A 14,152-nucleotide genomic window follows, 5' to 3' on the forward strand; every position below is an offset into this window, starting at 1 on the left:
CTAACTATTATATCGATTAAAAAAGAAAAGAAAATAATCAAATAAAAGTAATTAAACAAAAGAAAAACAATCTCTTCTTTTCTTCTTTTATAGCGGCCTTTCTACTTATCTATCTATTTGCACTTTTAAAGTATTAGTTAAAACTAGCTCCTATAAAAAAGTATTAGCTTCGATTTTAATTATAGCGTTAGCAAGGTTGGATTTTCTTTCGATCTAGCGTATTTTAAAAAGCTTTCGCTTCTCGTATAACTTTCGAATAGCTATAATATCGATTATAAAGCGCTTTTCTTTAATAGTTCTTAGCTTTACTATGCACTCGTAAAGCGAGTAAGAGTTAATACACATTATTACGAAGAAATTAAAGATTCTTAACTAAGCTATGATTTAAGCAAAAGTGGTCGATATAGCAATAGCTATATCGATACTTAAAGACATAGCGTATAGCTTAAAAGCTAGTATTGCTTTTATCACCTTCTTGCATTTCTATAACACTTAATAAAAGATGTTATTCGTTAAAGTGAACTCGTTCTTACTTACGTAAGCTTTATTATTAAAAATAATTACGAAACCGATTTAAAAGCTAAAGTTAACGTTATTAGCAAACGCTTCGTCCACGAACATAAAAAGCTTCGCAGTCCTTAAGTTTAAAAGCACGTAATAGATCCTTCGAATTAAGTGATCGATTAGCTACTAGATCACTTTATTAAAAGCTTTATAATCCTCGTCTTTTAGTTTTTAATACTAAGCAGCTATCGATAAAGCACACGATGCTTTTAAGTAGCAAATGATAGCTAAATACGCTTTTCGAGCACATTGCTTTAAGTACTTTTTAGCTCGTATAATTGAATCGAGATTAATCACGGCAAGCTTTTCACTTTGCTCTTTTGCTTAACTAATAATCCGAACCCGTTTTTATTTAAAGATAGCTTGCATTTATTAAAAATCATCGGTTCGGCGTATATAAAAGTCTTTATTTCTTTACTCTTTAATTTAGATTTAATTAACTTTTTCTCTTTTTTTGCTTTTATAACTCGATTAACAATTATAAGAATATCGTCTGTTTATAAAGCAGCTATTCTTAATTAATCTTTGTTAATTAATACAAAAAAGCAAAAGTTAAAGCTCGATTATTTTATACCGAGGTTATCTATAAAGTGCTCGGAGAAACGCTTATATTAATGCGTCTTTGCTTCGAAGATGCCGTATAAAAAGCTAATCATAAAAAACAAAGTGTTAAAAAAGAATCGATAAGTGATTTTTTTAAGTAATCGTACGACAATTATTCGAATAAGCTTCGTACTTAACTAAGTATAAGCTTGCGTAATATCTTTATTATAAACTTAACACTCGTAGTTTTTTATTAAAGAAAAAGCTAAAGTATAATAAAGTCTTTAACCCGCTCGTTGCACCGTAAGTGATTCGGTAAGTACCTTCGTTTTACTTTTATCTTAAAAAGCTTAGATTATTATATAAGACTTTTCGTATAGCGTAAGTGTTCTTTTACTTTTGATCTTATTAACAAACTTAAATCCGAAGATCTTAACGCTTTTAGCACGTAGATCGATGCTCAAGATTACTTAAAGAATGCCTTAAGCTATTAATCTTATTAATTCTTTTGCTTTAAACTCTTAAAACGATGCTTCGAGGCTCTTAATGATTCTCTCGGCTCGTAGCTTAACTAAAAGCTTATAGTCTCGGCGTTTTTTATCGGTAATAAACATTTCGGAATCCTTAGTAAATAAAACGTAAGAATCGCCTTCCTTTTCGTCGAGTACGGTCGAGATATTAAGATCGTACTTTTAATAAAGTATTTAAACTATTAGTATTATTAATCCTTAAGAATTGATAAGTTAAAAGTTAAAAGCTAATCTTAACGGGCTTCTTAAATTAAGCGAATGTTAAAGTTTAAGCGAATTTCGCGGTTCTAGCTCTTTTTCGCTTTTACTTTAATCTTTTTTTACTTTTACTTTAAGTACTTGCAATTCTTTTAGCAGCTTTTCAACTTTAAAATAATAAGGTTTTATTAAAGTTGATTTGAATTCCGTAAGTTTCGGATATGCTATTGTATACGTGTGCTTTTGCTTGTTAAGCAGCTGAAAAAAGCTCTTTTACTTTTAGTTTTCTCGCTATACGAGTACTCGTGAACTAATAAAAAGGTTTAAAGTATATTTCGTAATTAGCTTATTTCTTTTTTTAAGCGCGTCTTTAACTTGCTTCGTAGCGTAGCATTTTCGGACTTCTTTTATAGCTTTATTAATAGCAGCAGCACGTTCTTAAGTAAATGCGGCAAGTCGATCTTGTTCCGTTAGCTTCGATAAAGTGCTAAAAACGAAAAGCGTAAAAACTAAGCTATTAAGTCCCGCCGTATTTTTAATAGCTTTAATAGCTATTTAAAGCCGATCTTTTTTTAAAGCTTTAAAAAGCTCTTTTATAACGATCTTAAAAGCACGTCGTATAAAGACGTAATAACGTTCTATTAGCCCGACGCTATAATAAGCTTTTATAAGCATTTGCTTTAAAGTGCTGCTAATACTTTTAAAATAGTTTCGAAACGTTGCCGAATTGAAGTTGGTTTCGAGATCGTATACGACGTTTATAAAAAGTCCGACGTAAGTGTTGACTTAATATCGATTAAATCTTTTAAGTAAGTGCTATGCGGATATGCTTTTAAGAAAAGTAGCGGCTTAAAAATTAATAAAGTCGCAAACGACGTACAATACGTTCTTACCGTTAAAGTATATAATATCGACGTATATCGTGTTATTAAAATCAATATCATCTTTAAGTTTAATATTAAACTTTTTCGAAGAGCGTTCGAATACTTAATAATAATAGCAAAACTTTTAAATATTATAAAGCAAATCCCGTTTAAATTCGTGCCCGGCCCTTTTAAAAACAATAGCAAATCGACTTGCTAAAAAGTGGCTAAAACGCTTATAAATAGTCCTTAATTGCTCTTCCGTAAAGTAGCAATAGACGGTCTCGCTTTCGGCTCTATAATAAATAGCAACGTACTCTTTATTTAATAGTATTTATACGTATTTAAATATCTTTATTATTATTATTTCTTTTTTTTTTTAAACTAGCACGTTCCGCAAGTTATTTAAGATCACTTTATGCTTATCTATATTAGCTAATAAGAATAAGAAAAGTACGTCGTTCTTTATAACGTAGAACTCTACTTGACTTAAAAGTGTTTTTAAAGTAATTGCTTTAATAAAAATAGCAAAGCCGATGCTGTATTTAACGGACTTCTTTTTTGCTTAAGATGTATTTAATTAAACCTCGAAGTACTTCTTTTAAAATACTCGTAATTAAAGCAAGCTAGCGGTAAAGAAATTAATTGCTTTATTATTAATTATAAAGCTTATAAACACGTTTTCAAAGTACTTAAAAGCTATATAAGTCTTTGCTTTGCTCGCGAGCATACGCGGATCTTGCTCGAGCATCTTTTAAGTTTTTACTTAGCTAATAAAAGCGTAAAATGCCGTTTAAATCTTTAGTTGTTTATATACTTCGTTAGCGTTAAAAGTGCTATAAGTAATTATAAAACCTTCCGATATGTTAACGTAGCTGCTCGATTCGAGCGGCTCGTTTAATAAGCTTGCGATAAACTAATCGAATTCTTTCGTAAATATAAATAATAAGCTTTCGATCGACGCTACGTATTAAAAGAATTTGCTTTTCGTTACCTTTTTTACGTCTTTAAAGCTTTAGAACTTAATTACGAAAGCTTTACGCTCGTCGAAAGTATAATTAATGCTTTAGCAACTTAGCTTTTTGCAAACAAAACACTTTTTCTTACTTTTAATAGCTTTAACAGCTTTCTTACTTTCGAAATATTAACGGTCTTAAATAAAGCATTCGTATTTTTCGTTTAAATCGAAGTTAGCTTTTAAAGTATTATACTAAAAGCAAGTATAATCGTATAGCTCGCTAAAGCTCGCGTAAGCTTTATTCGCTTTAACGAAAGGTTAAGAAGTTTTAATTGCAAACGCAATTGCTCGACGAATATTAATAATTGCCGCGGTAAAAGTAAAAGCAAGATTTATTCGTATAATCGTAATCTTTAATACGTTTTTATAAGCTAAATACAACTTATTAACAAGACTCTTATCGTCTTTTAAGCTTAAGCGTAAAAAGCTTTAAATGCTTTTAAGCTTTTTAACGAGTTTTTTAAAGCACTTGCTAAGCGAAGTCTTTAAATTTTCTTTTTTAATTAAATCTAACGAAATTTCTTTTTAACGGTCGTATTTTGCTTGCCGCCGGTAATCAGTTTCGAAATAATCTTTTACCGTAATAACATTAACTTTAAATATCGAAAGCCTAGCTTTAATAACGTAATTGTAATAAAAAGTAATAGCTTCTTTCGTAAGCATAATAAAGAACGTCGTTAAATAATCGTCGGAAGTTAAGCCGTATCGATTTGCTTAATTAATAAAAATATTTAATTGAGTTTTAAAGTTATCGTCGAGCTTCGAATATTTTAGCTTTTTAAAAAAGCTTCGCGCGAACAAAATTAATTCTTTCGCTTTTAAGTAAAAGTCTGTTGCTTTTAGCTTAAAGAAATCGTTTTTATTATCGTTAAAAGCGCTTAAAGTGCCGTACGCAAGCGTGCCGTGCTTAATTAATAATCGGATCGGAAAAAGATTATCGATATAATTATCGATTATAAGTCTTATTCTTTTAAAGTCTTTAAAAAGCTTATTTCCGGATCCGAAGTCTTTTAAAAGTCCGTTTTTAAATCTTTTTAATAATTTAAAAAAGCCGTTCTTATTCTTTTCGTATCCGTATCTTCGATCTCTTTGCTAATCTTTTTCGTTCTTTTTTCGTCGGTTATCGTTAAAATCGCTAAAGCTATTTAAGTCACTTGTTAAAGCTTTAGCTTAATAATATCCGTATTTTTAAACGCGCTTTTAACGATTCTTATACTTTTAATATCTTTTTTATTAATACGTAGCTTATTAAAAGATCTAAAGAGCTTATTAGTACGTTCGAAAGTGCTAAATCTCTTTTTCGAGTTGTTAAGATTAAGTACGGAAATCTGCACGTTATCTTTAATAAAAGCTGATTTTACTCGAAATGCTTTTAAGTTTTAATAAGTCTTCTTTTAACGTATAGCTTTCTTAGCTTCGAATATTATTTAGTCCGATAATGATTTTAAGATTATTTTTATTGCTACTCGGTCTTGACTTTTCGAAAACCCGATTATAACTTTTAAAAAAAAGATTTAAAAGTCGCTAAAGTAATTTTGGCCTTTCTTATATAATTAGCGTATTACGTAGCGATTGATAAATTAAAAACGTCGAATACGCTAAAGCGCTTCGTCGTAGCCTTTCGTTAAATTGTATAGCGTAAGTCCGTAATTCCGCTATTTGCTTTGCTATAGCTTTTATATTTCGTTTTATATCTCTTTTCTTTTTTAAAAACTCTTTTCGTAACTTTTAAATTTACTTTTTTTTTTCTTATTTAAAGTCTTTTTTTCTTTTCTTTTTAAGCTTTTCGAGAGTAGTAAAAGTAATTAAAGCGTATTATCTTCGTCGTCCGTAAGGTTTTCGGCGGTTTACTTTAATTCGAGACTTAAAAGTATTGCTTATTGCTTTTTTATTTCTTCGAAAGTCTATTAATATTTAAGAAATTAAAAAAGATGTCATTTATATAGCGTTAATAAATAGCGGGTCTATTAATCAGTCCGAATAAAAGAACCTTATACTTATAAGCACCGTAACGTATTTTAAATGTTGTAAACTCTTTTAAAGCTAAGTTTATTCGTATTTTGTAAAAGGCTTATTGAATATCGAGTTTCGTAAAGATTTTAGCTTTTAAAAGACGTGCGAAAGTCTTATCGATTAAAAAGAAAAAGTATTGATCTTTACGAATAAGATTGTTTAGCGCGCGGAAGTTAATATAAAAGCGGAAAGAACCGTTTTGCTTTTTAACGAAAAAGACTAAAGCTGCAAATAGCGCTATTAAAAGTTCGATAAAACCTTTGTTAAGATTGTCGATAAAGTAAGCTTTAATAAGCTTTAGCTTAAAGATCGACATTTTGTATAATAATAAGTACCGAAGCGCTTTCTTTTTCTTTTCGAAAAGCTCGATTTTATAATCGTAAAGCTTGTATAATATTAATACGTTATTAGCGGCCTTAAAGAACACGTATACGTAATCGAAATACTCGAGAAAGATAAGAAGGTCGTTAATAAGCTTTAATAGTTCCGCTGTAAAGTCAATAGCAAAAATAAAGCCGTTAGTAAAGCGTGTTAGCGCTACTTAATAATCAGCTTAAATAAAAGCAATCGTTTAACGCTCGAAGATCAAGCAATCGAGCTTGTAAAAAGACGTAAAGAATAGTTTTACGTTTTTTTAACGAGCGATTATATAAAAAGCGTATTCGAAAACGCTATTGATTTTAAAGTTTCTATTAATTTTATGCTTAGATGTTTAGCGAAAGCGTTTAACAAGCAAAAGAAGTTCTACGAAAGCGATGTCGGTTAATAAAAGCTTACGGTTCATTTAAGATATTAATTTAACGTAATCTTTAAAAAAAGTGTTTTTCGTAAAGCGAAAGAGTAACGGCTTTACGAAAAGGTAAATAAAAAAAAAGGTTTAACGATCTTAAAAAAAAAAGCAAAAGAAAGACGATTCCGAAAAGAAAGAAATGATTTTGCGATTATCGTTATTGCTTGATCCGCTCGTAAACTATAGTTTATAAGTAAATTAACGTCGTAAGCTTTTTAAAAGCAGTTTAAAGCTCGATCACGCTTATTAACGTCGTATTAATAACGAGCGTTTACTTTACGCTAATTAAAATGCGTAATCTTAATAAGTTTAGCGTAAGTAGCGGTCGGAAAGTTAAAACGAAGCTAATAGAGCTTGCGGCGCGCGCAATCAAAGAGAATCTAGTGTTTAATTAATTATGCTCGTTCGAAGATTACGCTATGATTTCTAAAGTTAATAATAAGAAAAAAAGTAAAAGATTAAACGCGTTTATCAATTGTAAAATTAAGAAATGCAAAATATAAGATAATAGCTCTACGAGCTTTATTATATAATTTAACAAAAAATAAAGCCGAAAAAGATTAAATTAAAAGTTTAAAAAAAAAAGAAAGTGATTTAAGTAGCGTTAAGTCAATTAACGCGTACTTATTAGCTCTTAAGTCGAGTAAAGCAGATACTTTATACGAAAAGCCATTCTTAATAAAAGTGACGAGTATAGTTATAGCTTTATTATTAAAGAGCTTCGTAAAGTCGAAGTATCGTATATTTCGAAGCTAACTTAAAAAAAAAGGCTTTGCTTAAGCTTTAACGTTTCTTTTATTATCGGGAGCGTCGGAGTTAATAAAAAGGAGCTCTTAGTAATCCTTAAGAGCGTCGAAGTAAAGCCTATCGTTCGAGTTATCCGAATAAAGACCGTATTCGAGTTTAACGCCGTATTTTATCTCGTTGATTAAGTAATAGCGAAAGAGCTTTAGCGTATTCGGATCTTTGCAAAACGATTTAAAAGTTTTGATCGTTAACTTAAAAGCGTTTCCGAAAGAAAATAATTTATTAAATCGATTAAATCGATTTGCACTAGCGCTAAAGCTATTAAAAGTTTAGCGTTAAAAAGTAAGGAAAAAGACGAAAGCTAAGCTACTTTAACGGTTCTCGTAATAAATGATTTACTTAACCGCTGCTTTTTAAGCCGAGCGGAATTCGTTACGAGCTTTATTATAAAAGCTCTTCGCGAATTAAGTGTTATACTTAGCTTATAAAGCGTCGTAAAGCCTTGCAAACGCGTATTAGCTAGCAGCTAATTGTTAAACAGCGGTCTAAAAGTTTTTAAAAGTTATAGTCTTAACAAATTCCAAATGAAGCTAATCGCGCAACGTCTTAGTAATCTTAAAACGCAAAGCTTTACGTAATCGGTCCTCGTCTTTAATTTCGGCGATAATAGCAAGCTTTAAGAAAACAAAGTAAAAGTTTTAAAATTGCTAGTTAAGCTTTATATAAAGTTTTTCGAACTTAATTAACGCTTTAGCCTTTTTAGCAAAGTCGTTTAAGAACTCGAAAGCGATCTAAACGAGTTTTAAAGCGGTTACGAAGTTGCTACGATTTATAATTAAAAAAGCTAAGAACAAGTAAGCTGTTCTTTCGGTTTAATTAAAGACGTAGTTCTTGCGTTAGCGTTTTATAAAAAAGTATTCTTCGAAAGCTTTTAAGTTATCGAAAACGCGGGCTTGCTAATAGCGTGCTCGATAGCTTATATCGTTTAAAAGCTTTTGTTTAAAGTTAAAGATCCGCTCGATACGAGCGCGACCTTAAGAAGCTAAGGAAGAGGCTTTAAAAGTATTGAACTTAGTTAAAGTGCGAAGGTTAGTTAACTTATAAAAAAAAAGTGGTTTATCGTCGTCGGCGAAAAAGCGGCGAAAGTTAGCGGTTCTATAAATAAAAAGAGTAATTTAAAAGACCGAAGGCTTATATAGCTCTTTACTTTTAAAATTATCTTCGAAAAACACTTAAAGAAGCTCTGACGAGCGTTCCGTAATTAGCAAGACCGCTTAAAGCTAGTCCAGTTCCTTTCGAGCTCGACGGGCCTTTTTTTTAGCTTTTTTAACGAAGGTTTTTTATTCGCTAGCGCTTTTATCGAGCTTTTTGTTGCGGGTTTTTATATCTACGAAAAGCTTCTTAAGCTTAGCGGCCTTTCGTTAAAACTAAAAAAGAGCTTGATATTAAGCTAAAGCTTTTTCGAAGTTAGTAAAAGCTAAAAGATCATCTTTATCGTCTTGCTTATTAATAGCTTCTTTTTAAGTAAAAAGAACTACTAGTTAAGCCGTAAAAGAAAAAGAAAGAGCTGCTAAAGCAGCTTTAAAAAGTATGCGAAAGATTTTACTCGCGAAGCAAAGGTTGCTATGTTATATAAGTGCTATCTTTTAATTTATACTTAGAATAAGCTTTTTCGTGACCGTTAAAGTCGTTTAAGTGTTTTAACGTTTAACTATTAAAGAATTCTAAAAAAAAAGAATATTATTAAAGCCGTTCTCAGCGGAGTGAAGTAGTTATTAATAATATGACGACCTTAAGCGATTACTTAAAAGAACTCACGAGAGCGCGAAGGTTTATATAAAAGCTTAAGAGAATCTTAAAGTAATGATTTAAAATTAACAACTACCGAGTGTAAAAGTCGAAAGTAATTAAAGTTTATATATACGAAAGTAAAAGCGCTAAAGACTCGTGAACCATAGTTCATAAGTTAAAAGCGAAGAATAAAAGAATACGAAAAATACGAAGGAAAAAAGGAAGGAAGTAGCTTGGCGCATGTGAAGTGCGTCCAAGAGACCTGGCGTGTCGTCACACTTTAATTTAATAATCGCTACGCAATACGCTAATTATATAACAAAAGCTAAAATTACTTTAACGGCTTTTAAACCCTTTTCTTAAGAGCTACACTTAGTTTTTTAAAAAGCTTAAGCTTAATAGCAATAATAACAAAAGTCTTAAGATTATTATCGAACTAGATAACACTCGAAGCTACGAAAGCTATACGTTAAAAAAAAGACCCGTTAAAATTTCAAAGCATTCCGGATAAAATCAGCTTTTATTAAAGATAGCGTATAGATTTTCGTGCTTAACTTTAGCAACCCGAAAGAAGGATCTAGCATCCTCGGACGTATCGATAAGCTACTTACACTTCTTAAGAGGCTACGTATTAGCAAAAGAGATATTAAAAGTATAAGAATCGCTAAAAGCAAGCTTAAAGATACGGATATTATTAAGCTAAAGCATTAGCAAGTGACTTAAATAGCTTTAGCGATCTTAGCGATGACCGACGAAGAAAGAACGGAGGAGATTAATAAAGAGATCGAGGATACGGATACGAAAAAAGTAAGAACGGCTTTTTTAAACTATTAAAAGGATTCGGAAACGGACTTTTGAAAGACCTCGGATCCGGAAATAAGCTTCTTAAAGACCTTAAAAAAAGACGGACCACCGGCAATTATATCGATAACCTTTTACCGATCAAACTATTAGCTAAGCATAGCACACTTGCGTATAGCACTTTAAGCGCTTTTAACGATGATAGAAACGATTTTTTTAAGCTTAAAGCAACGGACTTTTACTTAAGAGCAAAGGAATTAGCTTTATTTGCAAAAAGCTTTCTTAAAGAATTAAAATATTCGAAACCCGACTGTCGGTATCTTTATATCGACCTTAGCTAGTAATAGTAATAGTAGTAGTAGTTGGGGAACTCACTCGTGAACCATGGTTCACGAGCCACTTGGCATGCTTTGCTTAGCATGTTAGCAGTTAAAGGACTTTTAACTTGACTAGTAAACTTATTAGCTAGCTAGTACACGTGATTCCTTTTAATCATATAAAAAGAATCAGCTCTTTTAAGCTTTAAAGAGCAGACAGAATTCAAATACCTTATCAACCGAGTGTTTTACAATTGCAAATACTTTAACGACTTTACGAAGTTACGAATATATTCTTAATCGCTTAAAAGCAATTTAACATTAATTAGTAATTGATTTACTATTAAGTGATCAATTATAAAGAAGCTAAGAATACTTTATAGCGAAGATACTTTTAATACGATACTTCTTTCTTTTTATAACGGAAAAGCGATTTTATATTAAATCGCTTTCTTATACTTCGATACTTTTTTTTTATAACGGAAGAACGATTCCGTATTAAGTCGCTTCTTATACTATCGATTTTTCTTTATTCTTACGAAAAAGTGATTCCGAACTAAGTTATTTTTATACAACTTTTAAAGCTGTAAAGCCGCGCTTGCTATATATAGCAAACTTAATTAACAAGATCGATTTACGTACGAGCAGATAACAATTATAGCCGATCGAGCAACTAGACTTTTAAGTAAAGAGTCTAGCCGATAAAAAGCAGTAAAGTATTATACCTTTCGAGTCTTATTACCATTTACGGAACTCTTAATTATTCAATTAAAAGAAACCTTATATTTAAGACTCTTAAGCCTTTCGAAAAGATTAGACGACGAAATGTCGAGCATTTTATTTGACTTAAACGAGCTATTATACGCAAGGCTCGATAATAAGATTACGGCTCGAGCAATAGTAAAAGACTTCTTAAACGCGAAGTGTAAAAAGCTAAAAGATTACGATTTATAAAGCTTATTCCGGTACGCTTTCTTACGTTAAGATTAAACGAGTTTTACGATAACGGAGAATAATACGAAACGAAGCTTTAAGTTTATTACTTTTATTAACTTTAAAAAACACTTGCTATTTAAAAGCGTATAATGCTTTTTAAAGCAAAAAAGCTACGTTAATAAAATAATCAAGCTCTTAAACGACGAGCAATAATACTAATAAACTTTCGAAGAAATAAAAGAATAATAAGTAATACTTTTAAGCTTCGATTTAAAGTAGACCGCCGACAACTTTACGGACGATAACGACGAAGATAATACGCTTTAACTACTTTTATTACTTTCGAAAAGTTTAAAAGAAAAAGAAAAAAAGACTTTAAGCAAAAAAGAAAAAAAAAAGAAATCTAAAAGTTACGAAAAGAGTTTTTAAAAAAAAAGAAAGATATAAAACGAAATATAAAAGCTATAGTAAAGTAAATAACGAAATTACGAACTTACGTTATATAATTTAACGAAAAGCTACGACGAAGCACTTTAACGTACTCGACGCTTTCAATTTATTAATCGCTACGCAATACGCTAATTATATAAAAAGAGCTAAAATCACTTTAACGGCTTTTAAACTCTTTTTTTAAAAGCTATAATCGAGTTTCTTAAAAACCAAGACCGAATAGCAATAACAACGGCTTCGAAAACATAATCGAGCTTAATAATACGTAAAGCAATAATAGCTATACGTTAAAAAAAGACTCGTTAAAACTTAAAAGCATTCCGGATAAAATCAGCTTTTATTAAAGATAGCGTATAGATTTCCGTACTTAACTTTAGCAATTCGAAAAAAAGATTTAATACTTTCGGACGTATCGATAAGCTTTTTAGATCTTTTAATAAGCTACGTATCGATAAAAAGAATATTAAAAGTATAAGAATCGTTAAAAGCGCGCTTAAAAGTACGGATATTATCGAGCTAAAGCTTTAACCGATGACTCGAATAGCTTTAACGATTTTAACGATAATCGACGAAGAAAAAACGAAAGAGATTAGCAAAGAGATCGAGGCTACGGGTACGAAAAAAGTAAGAACGGCCTTTTTAAATTATTAAAAAGATTCGGAAACGGACTTTTAAAAGACTTCGGATTCGGAAATAAGCTTTTTAAAGACTTTAAAAAAAGACGGACTACTAGCAACTATATCGATAACCTTTTACCGATTAGATTATTAGTTAAGCATAGCACACTTGCGTATAGTACTTTAAGCGCTTTTAACGATAATAAAAATGATTTCTTTAAACTAAGAACAGCAAACTTTTACTTAAAAGCGAAAGAATTAGCTTTGTTCGCGCGAAGCTTTTTTAAAAAGCTAAAGTATTTAAGATTCGACGATGATTTTAAAATTCAATTAAAGATTTTTATTAATTAAGCAAATCGATACGGTTTGACTTTCGACGACTACTTAATAGCGTTTTTGATTATACTTATAAAAGAAGCTATAACTTTTTATTATAATTACGTTATTAAAGCTAAGCTTTCGACTTTTAAAGCAAACGCTATTATAATAAAAGACTACTTCGAAACTGATTATCGGCGGCAAGCAAAATACGACCGTTAAAAAGAAGTTTTATTAGATTTGATTAAAAAAAAGAATCTAAAGACTTCGCTTAACGAATGCTTCGAAAAGCTCGTTAAAAAGCTTAAAAGGATTTAAAGCTTTTTACGATTAAGTTTAAAAGATAATCGAAGTTTTATTAATAAGCTATATTTAGCTTGTAAAAACGTGTTAAAGATTACGATTGCACGAATGAACTTTGCTTTTACTTTTATCGCGGCAATTGCTAATATTCGTCGAGCAATTGCGTTTGCTATTAAGACTTTTCGACCTTTCGCTAAAGTTAAAGCTTACGCGAGCTTTAACCAGCTACACGATCACACTTGCTTTTATAACACTTTAAAAGCTAACTCCGATTTAAACGAAAAATACGAATGCTTTATTTAAGACCGTTAATACTTCGAAAGTAAGAAAGCTATTAAGGTTATTAAAAGTAAGAAAAAGTATTTTGTTTATAAAAAGCTAGATTGCTAAAGTATTAACTACATCTTCGACGAAAGAAAAGCATTCGTCGCTAAGTTTTAAGCTTTTAAAGACGTAAAAAAAGTGACGAAAAGCAAATTCTTTTAATACGTTATATCGATTAAAAGCTTGCTATTTGTATTTACGAAAGAATTCGATTAGTTTATCGCAAGCTTATTAAACGAGCCGCTCGAATCGAACAGTTACGCTAATATATCGAAAGGTTTTGTAATTACTTATAGCACTTTTAACGCTAACGAAGTATATAAATAGTTAAAGATTTAAATAGCATTTTACGCTTTTATTAGCTAAGTAAAGACTTAAAAGATACTCGAACAAGATCCGCGTATGCTTGCGAGTAAAGCAAAGATTTATATAGCTTTTAAGTACTTTAAAAACGTATTTATAAGCCTTATAATTGATAATAAAGCAGCTAATTTCTTTACCGCTAGCTTGCTTTAATTACGAGCACTTTAAAAAAGGTACTTCGAAGTTTAATTAAATATATTTCGAGCAAAAGAAAAGTCCGTTAAATACGAGATCGACTTTGCTACTTTTATTAAAGCAATTACTTTAAGTACTCTTTTAAGTCAAGTAGAGTTTTACGTTGTAAAGAGCGACGTACTTTTTTTATTTTTATTAATTAATATAAACAAGCATAAAGTGATCTTAAATAATTTGCGGAACGTATTAGTTTAAAAGAAAAAAGAAATACTAATAATAAAGATGTTTAAGCACGTGTAAATGCTATTAAGTAAAAAGCACGCTGCTACTTATTATAGCACCGAAAGCGAGACCGTCTATTATTACTTTACGAAAAAGTAATTAAAGACTATTTATAAGCGTTTTAACTATCTTTTAACAAGTCGATTTACTGCCGTTCTTAAGAAAGCCGAGCACGAATTCAAACGGGATTTGCTTTATAATATCTAAAAGTTTTGCTATTACTGCTAAGTATTCGAACGTTCTTTAAAG

Source organism: Drepanopeziza brunnea (assembly GCF_022702325.1).
Source record: "Drepanopeziza brunnea f. sp. 'multigermtubi' strain 214-2 chromosome Unknown ctg7, whole genome shotgun sequence".
In the NCBI taxonomy this organism is placed as follows: Eukaryota; Fungi; Ascomycota; class Leotiomycetes; order Helotiales; family Drepanopezizaceae; genus Drepanopeziza; species Drepanopeziza brunnea.